Below are 9328 nucleotides of genomic sequence, written 5' to 3'. Positions count from 1 at the left end.
TTTTAGAAATAAGTTGGATGATAAAGGTGTTGTAGTAAGAAATAAAGCCAGATTAGTTGCTAAAGGATATGCACAAGAAGAAGGCATTGATTTTGATGAAACATTTGCTCCCGTAGCAAGATTAGAATCTATTAGAATGCTTCTTGCTTTTGCTTGCTTCAAAGGTTTCAAATTGTTTCAAATGGATGTTAAAAGTGCCTTTTTAAATGGTTTTATTGATCAAGAAGTGTATGTGGATCAACCCCCCGGTTTTGAAAATACAAAATTTCCAAGTCATGTGTTTAAACTTTCTAAAGCTTTATATGGTTTAAAGCAGGCTCCAAGAGCTTGGTATGAAAGATTAAGTGGGTTCTTGATTGAAAAAGGTTTCAAAAGAGGTATTGTGGACACCACACTGTTTACTAAGCATGTGTTGAATGACCTTCTTATTGTGCAAATATATGTTGATGATATTATTTTTGGTGCTACTAATGAGTATCTATGTAAGGAGTTTTCCACCACTATGCAAAGTGAATTTGAAATGAGTATGATGGGAGAATTAAATTTCTTCCTTGGACTTCAAATACATCAAGCTCTTGAGGGAATTTTTATAAATCAAGCAAAATATACCAAGGAATTGCTGAAAAGGTTTGGCATGGAGGACTCAAAACAAGTTGGAACTCCAATGTGCACTTCTACAAAGCTTGACAAAGATGAAGAAGGTAATCATGTGGATGAAAAGCATTATAGAGGTATGATCGGAAGCCTACTTTATTTAACCGCAAGTAGACCTGATATTATGTTTGCTGTTTGCTTGTGTGCTAGATTTCAATCTTGTCCAAAAGAATCACATTTGAATGCTGTAAAAAGAATTTTTAGGTATTTGAAAGGTACATTAGACTATGGTCTTTGGTATGCTAGATCTAATGAGTTTGCTCTATATGGTTATTCGGATGCTGATTTTGGAGGTTGTCATGTGGATAGAAAGAGTACGAGTGGAACTTGTCATTTTCTTGGAAATTGTTTAGTCTCTTGGTTTAGCAAGAAACAATGTGCAATCTCTTTGTCTACCACCGAGGCGGAATATATTGCCGCTAGTGCATGTTGTGCTCAACTTCTATGGATGAAGCACACTTTGAATGATTTTGGATTGTTGTATGACTGCATGCCTGTATTCTGTGATAATACTAGTGCTATCAATTTGACCAAAAATCCTATTCATCATTCTAGGACAAAGCACATAGATATAAAGCATCACTTTATTCGTGATCTTGTTCAAAAAGGTGAAATATGTGTAAATTATGTTTGTTCTAAAGATCAATTTGCTGATATTTTTACGAAAGCTTTGCCATTAGAACAGTTCATTCATCTAAGATCAAAATTAGGAATAATCGAAAAATCATCTTAATTTTCTTTGGGTCTTCGGACGTCCGAAAGAAGATGAACGGACGTCCGATGATGTTCTTCAGCCATTCTCCAGATTGCGTCTGTTCGGACGCAACTGTCGGACGCACAACTTCGTTCGGCCGTCCGACAGTGCAACGGCTCATTTTTTAAAACAACTTTCTTCCGCATTTGCTTCAGACTCTTCCCATCCTATTTCCTCTCGGACGAAAACTCTCTCTTCCCTCACTCTCAAATTCGTACCATTTTGTGGCTACCATTCCCAAATTGACTCAACCAAAACATTTCCCCATCGTTTGCGTTTCATTTCTCCTGATCATTTCACCAAACTGAATAACATTTCGCAAATCCCCAAATTTTCCTCACAACCCTACTCTTGCATAACCGCTCTGTCAAATCTCGTTCAAGGTGTTTTTGTCCCAAAATTTCTGTGCGATTCACTTCCCTACTGCTGTGTGCATCATTTGCATCCTCCATTCCACACATTTAGAAAAATGGTGAATCTAAGGGGAGGAAAAGTTACTGCCGGACGCAAGTATCCACTCAGGGATGAGGATGAGGATCTTCCTACTGTCAAACGGACATCCAAGCGCTTCAAAAGGGGAGCTATCAAGGGTCAGATATCACGACCTACTCCACAACCCACTTCTCAACCAGAATCTGGACAGGGGACCTCTTCTCAACCGCCTCCTAAATCAGTCCCTCTCCCTCCATTCTTTGATGATGCTGCGAAAGACAGATACGCCTGGATATCCCAGAAGGGTGTCATCCCTCAAAGAACTGTAAACCCCTCTGAATTTCGCTCCATAGGTTTAGAATCCATTCTGAATCTATTTGCTTTCCAGAAATGGTCACATCTCATTTCCATGCCCAATGTCTACTATCCTGATATGCTGCATCAATTTTTTGCCAACCTTAGGAAAGGAACTGACCAAACTGAGATCATGTCTAGGGTAAATGGGGTAGACCTCATCTTTGATTCTGATACTGTGAATTCCATTTTAAAAACTACAATTGAACGTTTATGCAAAGATAAGGTTGCTAATTTCTTTTCCTATGAAGAGCTCCCTACTGCTGCAAATCATTTTGATGGGACAAAAATGTTAACTTATTTCAAAAGAAGTTTTTCCTCACCTGCTGATGCTAAGTTGAATGATCTGGCCCCTGTGAATTTAATTGCCTTTTCTATCATTTCAAACCTGCTTGTGCCCACTGATGGCCACAGAACTGATGCAAACAAAATGGAGTTGTATCTCTTTTATTGTTTTCGAGAAAAAATCCGGATTGATTTTGGTTTTGTCATGTGCAAGTTTTTACTTCGCTATGCTACTGACTCTCGAAGAAAACTATCCTATGGAAAGTTTCTTCAAAAGATTTTTGAATTTTACAAAGTTCCAATTTTAGGTGTTTGTCCCAAAGAAGCATCTTCTTATGCTTTTACCAGAGCATATTTTGAAAGGAAAAATCTTGTTTTTAAAGATAATCTGTGGGCATATAAGGGGGCATCATCTAGTGAACAGAGGTCTAAGACTATACATGATCCTTCACCCATTTCACTCACTCCCATTCACCCTAGGAAGTCTGCCACTAAAGCATCTTCCTCTTCAAGTAATGAAGTAATTGAGCTTCTTCATGAACTCAAACAGCATGTTCTTCTTCTAGAACATGGCCTAATGCTCACCATGTCTTCTGAGCAACAAACTGCCTTTCTTGACAAAAAGAATCTTCTTTTTCCTCCACCTGTGGTTGAGGAAGTTTCCCATGACAAAGAGTCACACCCCACTGATCCAAGTTCATCAATTCCGGATCCTGGTTCTTCAACCCCTGTGACTCCTCTTGGCACCTCTACATTAGATAAAGGCAAGGCACCAGTTGAAGAGGCTGCTGAAGATGATGAAGAGACTGAAGAGGAGGATCTTGACCAATATCAGCTCTCTCGGAGGACACCTGGATCCACTTAGTTCATCATTTAGGACATTTGCATGTTGTCTGTCTCGTTTATGTGTTTGTGGTATTCAACAATGAATATGTAATGTAATGGATATTTTAAGTTTCTTTTGGTATGTTTTTGATGAATGTTTAAGTTATGTTTTGATGGATGTTTAAGCACTGTCTTGATGGATGTTTGTTTGTCTATTCTAATTGTGTGAATATAATGAATTTTTTTTTTGTTTTCATTGATGAATGTATTTGTGGATGTGTTGATGTGTTGATGTAATTGGTTGCCCTTTGTGATGACAAAAAGGGGGAGAATGGAAATGATATACTAATTGATTGATATGTTGGATTTGATGAAGATTTGATGATGTTGGATATGTTGAATTGATTGATGGTTTAATTAAATTTGGATTTTGCTGATGGATTGAATTGGTGATATGTTGGTTGTGAGTTGCTTAATTGTCATGTTTTTGGATAATTGTCTAAACTCGGTTGGGCAGTCTAGTGAGGGGGAGGTTTTCAAACTTTTTATGATTCACTAAGGCAGGGGGAGTTCTTGTCTATTTTGAAAGGGGGAGTTTTCATTGCAATCATCAAATTTCATTTCAAACTTTTGTTTTGTCATCATCAAAAAGGGGGAGAATGTTATTCTTGGTTTTGATGATCACAAAAGTTCGTTTATACAGACCAAGAAAGTGAACACTTTGATCAGGCCTGATGGAACAAGGAAAGCCTATGTCGGATTGACTCCAGTCTACGATGCTTTGGATGTGGCAAACAAGATTGAAATAATATAAATGAATTTAGTAATTGTTTTGTTCCGACCAAAGATACTGTCTTTTAAGTGTGTCTTGTGTGTCATTCTTGGCACTTTGAAATGTTTATCTAACGTTCTTCGAAAACAAGTGTTTTTGTCTATCCAAGAATCAGGTTCGAATATGTCATCAAAAGCAAAACAACCAAAATGTGAAGCAAAAACAGGACAATCAGGTCGGACGGCCGAAAGGAATCTGTCGGACGTCCGAAAGGATGAAGAACATCAGGAAGGAAGCTCTGTCGGACGCTCATATGGGAGCATCGGACGTCCGGAAGGATCGGACGCACACCTCGGACGCATATCAACCAGATCGGACGTCCGAAAAATTCCAAGATAACTTGCTAGCTCTCGGCCCAAGGTCGGACGCTGTGCTGTCGGACGACAAAAAACTCATCGGACGTCCGAACCTCAACATGGCTATCATCGGACGATTGGTTCGGACGATGATTCGATCGTCGGACGTCCGACAGCCCCAACGGCTAGTTGACTCTTCAGCTGCCTTCTATCCGTTGGAAGCATTGATGAAGCCCATTTCTGGTTCCCTTTAAAATTAAACTGGTCTGAACGAAGTAGGAACTTTTGCACACTTTGTTTACAAGTTCTCAAGAGATATTTTAGCTAGAAAATAGTCTCCAAAGCAGATTTGTATTAAAGTGGTGTGAATTTCTGTTGAGCATTTCTTTTGTGGTTGAAAGGATCTTTAGTGTAGCTTTGTTGAGGGTTTTCTGAGTGATTGTAAAACTTCCTAGCTTGACTAAGTGAGGCTTAGGGCGAGGAGGAAGTGCTCCCTCCATTGTACATCTAGTTGATCTTCTTTCATCAAAGAGAAGTTGCTCTTCCTAGTGTTTGGTCTTCAAGTTTGAGGATAGCTTGGTAGACACCTGGTTTGATTCCCTATTTTACTTTTCTGTTTAATAAAATTCTCATTGCTTTTCTATACTTATTTTTCTGATCAATATTGCTCCTGTCTTCTAATCTACTTGGTTAATCATTACTAGAAAAGAAGGTAAATTTTTTATTAAAGAAAAAGTGCATAAATTTGGTTAGGATTTTAATCAACCCAATTCACCCCCCTCTTGGTTGTCTTTGGGACTTACACCTTTTCGTTTCCAAGAAAATCATGTTTTCTACCATTGCATTAGTATTTCTTTGGCAAGGCGTACGACGTGTAGCCGAGCCTCATTTGTACATTCCGTTTATTCGATTATGGATGTGAAACCTTCAATTGGTTTATTTTGATTATTTTAGGGTTTCTTGGCGATTAAGGCCAATCTGAAGTAAAAACTTTTGAAGTTGAACCGGTGAGTGTACCACTCCCTTCCATTGCTGTTTAACTTGATTTCTGCTCTGCAATCTGTTTAATTTGTTTGAGACGAGGGTGTACTTTATCACACTCGTTCTCTTGTCTGTTCATATGCCAATTTTGAGTGCCTATCTAAATCTGCCGTCTGAATCTGCTATCTGAATATGCTATTCTGTATCTGTATCTGAATCTGTTATCTGTGTCTGCATCTGTTCGGATTTCTATGACCTATGAGCTCAATCCTGTGGCTAAGTTATTCGAGTCGGGTCGGCAAGGGCCTGGACGATTAGATAACGAACCACGGTAGTCTGTTCGGGAATTTTGGGTATTGAGACCCTTGATTCCGGGAATACTCGAGTATTACCATTTTGTTCGTTTGAGGTGAGCGGGCCCGGTAAAGGGGTGTTTGGTGGACGGAAATCGGTGTTAAGAGGGGTCTACGGACGCGTTGGTTCTATATACGTTGACGGAGAGTCAACCGGTTTGGATCAAGTACTGCGCTGGAAATTTGGCTCCTGAGAGCCACCCGCATCCTTCTGATTTGAATCATTGGTTCCTTTGCTTTATATCTGACATGTGTATCTGATTTGTTAAATGTGAAATGCCATGATTTTAATGCTATCTGTTTGGTACCTCATTGAGCGCAAGCTCACCCCTTTCTATCCCTTTTGTTTTCCTTACAGGAAAATAAACACTTTTGGTCTGGATTTGACAAATGGCTGCCAAATTGAGCTAGAGGAACATATCTTTTGTATAGCTCATGTATTAAAACCCTAAGTGTACTTTTGGGGCGTTTTCTCTTTTGATTTGGCAAACCGTGTATATGTTTCAACTTTTGAAAACTTTTGTATGTCATTTTGGCTTGTAATCGCTAAAGTTCAGATGTGAATGTTTGCGTGCTCTTTCGATTGGGTTCTGACGGGTCGGTTACTATTCCTGGCAGACTCCGGATTTCATTTTATTTTATTTTGGGTTGTTTTACTATTTTGATTGTTTACGCGCGTTTGTAAGCTCCGGAATGTAACGGATAGCTCTAATTTGTTCCGTTAGTCCTGGCAAGAGCTGGGCAGGCGGTCCGCCGAACCCTTTGGTTCGCCTTAGGGTAAGGTAGGGCTGTCACAAAATGAGCTTCCTAAAAAATGTATTTTGCAAAAGTATATTTTACAAAAATGACACAGCTTTTGGCCAACAAATGTCATGTTCAAATCTCTGGATATCTTTTTTCTGGAATCCAACATTGGTAGAAGGATGACAAAAATGAGGAGAAATCCAAATGAACCAGGTCGCCAACCGTTCCTCCTCGTGCTCGCTTGCTGTAAAAACCCTACCTTGGTGCCCTTTCGGGTTTTTACCAAGGTTGGCCCCACTCTTTTCTGTTTTGTTTTTTTTTTCCTCCTTTTCTTTTGAGGTGTCCTTTCGGGTTTTCACCTAAGGAAGCAAATGGAAGAGCTCAACCATGATCGGCTCAGAAATGTAAGTTGAAAAATTGCTGACATCAGTAAAATGCGCTTCCCTTATAGACTTAAGCGAAGGCATCATGGACAACACATGTCAGTTGATTAGCAAACTTCCCAATAGGAATACAACAAGTGACGAAAGTCAGGACTTTTGGGCTTTTAAAATGAGGTCAGGTGGGGTGTTTTCAAGAAAAGTTGAGGCTTGAAAGCAATTTGTGCTTGTGAGAGGTGAAATAACCTAAGATTGCATCATTTTGAAATTATCTCCAATTTTGAACAAAACCGAGGAAATTTGCCCCCAGTCTGATTGGATTTTTCTTTCTTTGCATTTTCATTGCATATTTCTCACTTTTGCATTTTTCTTCAAAACTAAATTTGCCCCAGTGTGGGGTTCATTTTTCCCATTCTTTTCCTTCTTTTTTTTTTTCCAAAAATAAATTTGCCCCAGTGTGGGATTTGCAATCCTCAGGGGCTGCCAAACGAAAAAATTATTGTTCTGATAGCTCAAAAGGGACGACTAGGGATGAAATGTTTTGATTGGAAAGGAAGATGGCCTGACTTTTGCCTCGTCTCTTGCATGATTTCTTAGAAGGAATTTGCATAATCAAATAAAGAATTTCTTACACATGTCTGAGTTGATAGGTTGAGAGAATGTCTGTCTATCCATGAATGCCCCGCCAGGTAATACCTTTTGAACACCCAATGAGCTTTGCCAATTTGAAGCAAATTTGCCTTCGACTTCATCTTTCATTACTTTAGCACTTTGTTCCCTTCTTCAGAAGATCGGTGGCGGCCCCTTTTATTATGAACACAGGCCATGCATTTTGACAAAATTGGTCATGGTACATAGCATTCAACTGCTTTTCATCAATCAGAATCAATCGTTGATGACACTGCTTTAACCAATCAACTTTCAGCCTGGCCGGAAAGGGATTTTCTCAAATGAAGGGATTTTTCAATGAATGGATTTTTCAATGGCTTTCTCAATGAAGGGATTTTTTTAATGAAGGGACTTCTTATTGAAGGCTTTCTCAAGGAAGGAATTTCTCAATGAAGGCTTTCTTTCAAAGAAGAGATTTCTCAATGAAGGGATTTTTTTAATGAAGGGACTTTTCAATGTATGGCTTCATTGGATTCCAGAACAATAATATTCAAAGGGTCAAGTAATTTCATCTTTGGCCATCTTAAAGAATTAAAAAAATTCAGGACAATAATCAAATAGACAAATAAAACAAATTATGCATTTCATGAAACTCCAAACTAAAGACAAAACTCAATTGCAAAAGACGCTTTCATTAAGCTATTCACATACGCAAGAAAAAGTTTTCGTGAACTTTAGTAAATAACAACCCTTAGATTTACTGAAACTCCCTTCGAGAGGGAAGATATTCGGCCATCCAAATTGTGCAAAGACCCTTCAGGATTTTTAAATTTCGTCATTGGAGGTGGATGCCTCGAAGGTATCCTGGTATTTGGGAAAAATGTTTGTACTTATACTCGGACCTTGTTCACATTTTCCTCTTAGCACTATTTCCCCTGCCTCGATCATGTCTTGAACTTTGTGCTTAAGGGCTTTACAAGCAGCGGTTGAGTGACCAGGTGCTCCTGAGTGATAGGCACAAATAGACTGTGGATCGTATCCAGCTGGCATGCCATAAGGATATGATGGAGGGGGAATCATGCCTATTTTGCCGGTAGCCTTCAATTGCTCATACAATTGGTCCAAAGGCCTGCCTAGGTTGGTGAAGGTCCGGGTGCGACTTTGAATGTAGGTTTCAGTGGGTTGGGGATAGCTATAGGTAGGTCTATCTGGTGGAGGGAACTGTTGATTGTAGGGAGGTCGAGGTCGAACTTGTTGGAAGTTAGGTTGGGATATTTGAAAAGGGGCCATAGGCGAGTTGTTGTAGCTAGGGCGAAGTCGAGGATGAGTGGTATTGGTGTGATAAATAGGATGAGGGTTTGAATAGTAAGGGTAAGGGTTTAAGTAGGTATGGTATTGTCGAGGTCTGGGCTTTGAGATAGGGTTTCGATCCCAGACAAAAGCAGTTCCCCCTCTTGCTTTTTGGATTGTTGCTTCTTCCCATTACTACCTTGGCTTTGCAAAGCATCCAACTGCGATTTGAGGGTAGACACATTAACAATCTTTCCAACCTTCATGAAATCATCAAACTCTTCAAGCTTATTGACAATAGCGGCAAACGAGCATCCAGTCATGCGGAAAATTTTTCAAAGTACGGCGGATCATGTGCCTTAATGAAAGTACGTATGATTTCGTCCTCCGTCATTGGTGGCTCGACTTTTGTAGCTATTTTCCTCCACCTCTTGGCATAAGTCTTTTGGTCCTCAAAGGGTTTTCTTTTTGTTCCTTCCAACGTGGTTCGCGTCGGAGCCAGCTCGCAGTTATACTCATACTGCCTCACAAAAGCATTG

The sequence above is a fragment of the Coffea arabica genome, chromosome 4c (genome assembly GCF_036785885.1).
Source record: "Coffea arabica cultivar ET-39 chromosome 4c, Coffea Arabica ET-39 HiFi, whole genome shotgun sequence".
NCBI classification, from domain to species: domain Eukaryota; kingdom Viridiplantae; phylum Streptophyta; class Magnoliopsida; order Gentianales; family Rubiaceae; genus Coffea; species Coffea arabica.
Note: the sequence above shows the minus strand (reverse complement) of the source record.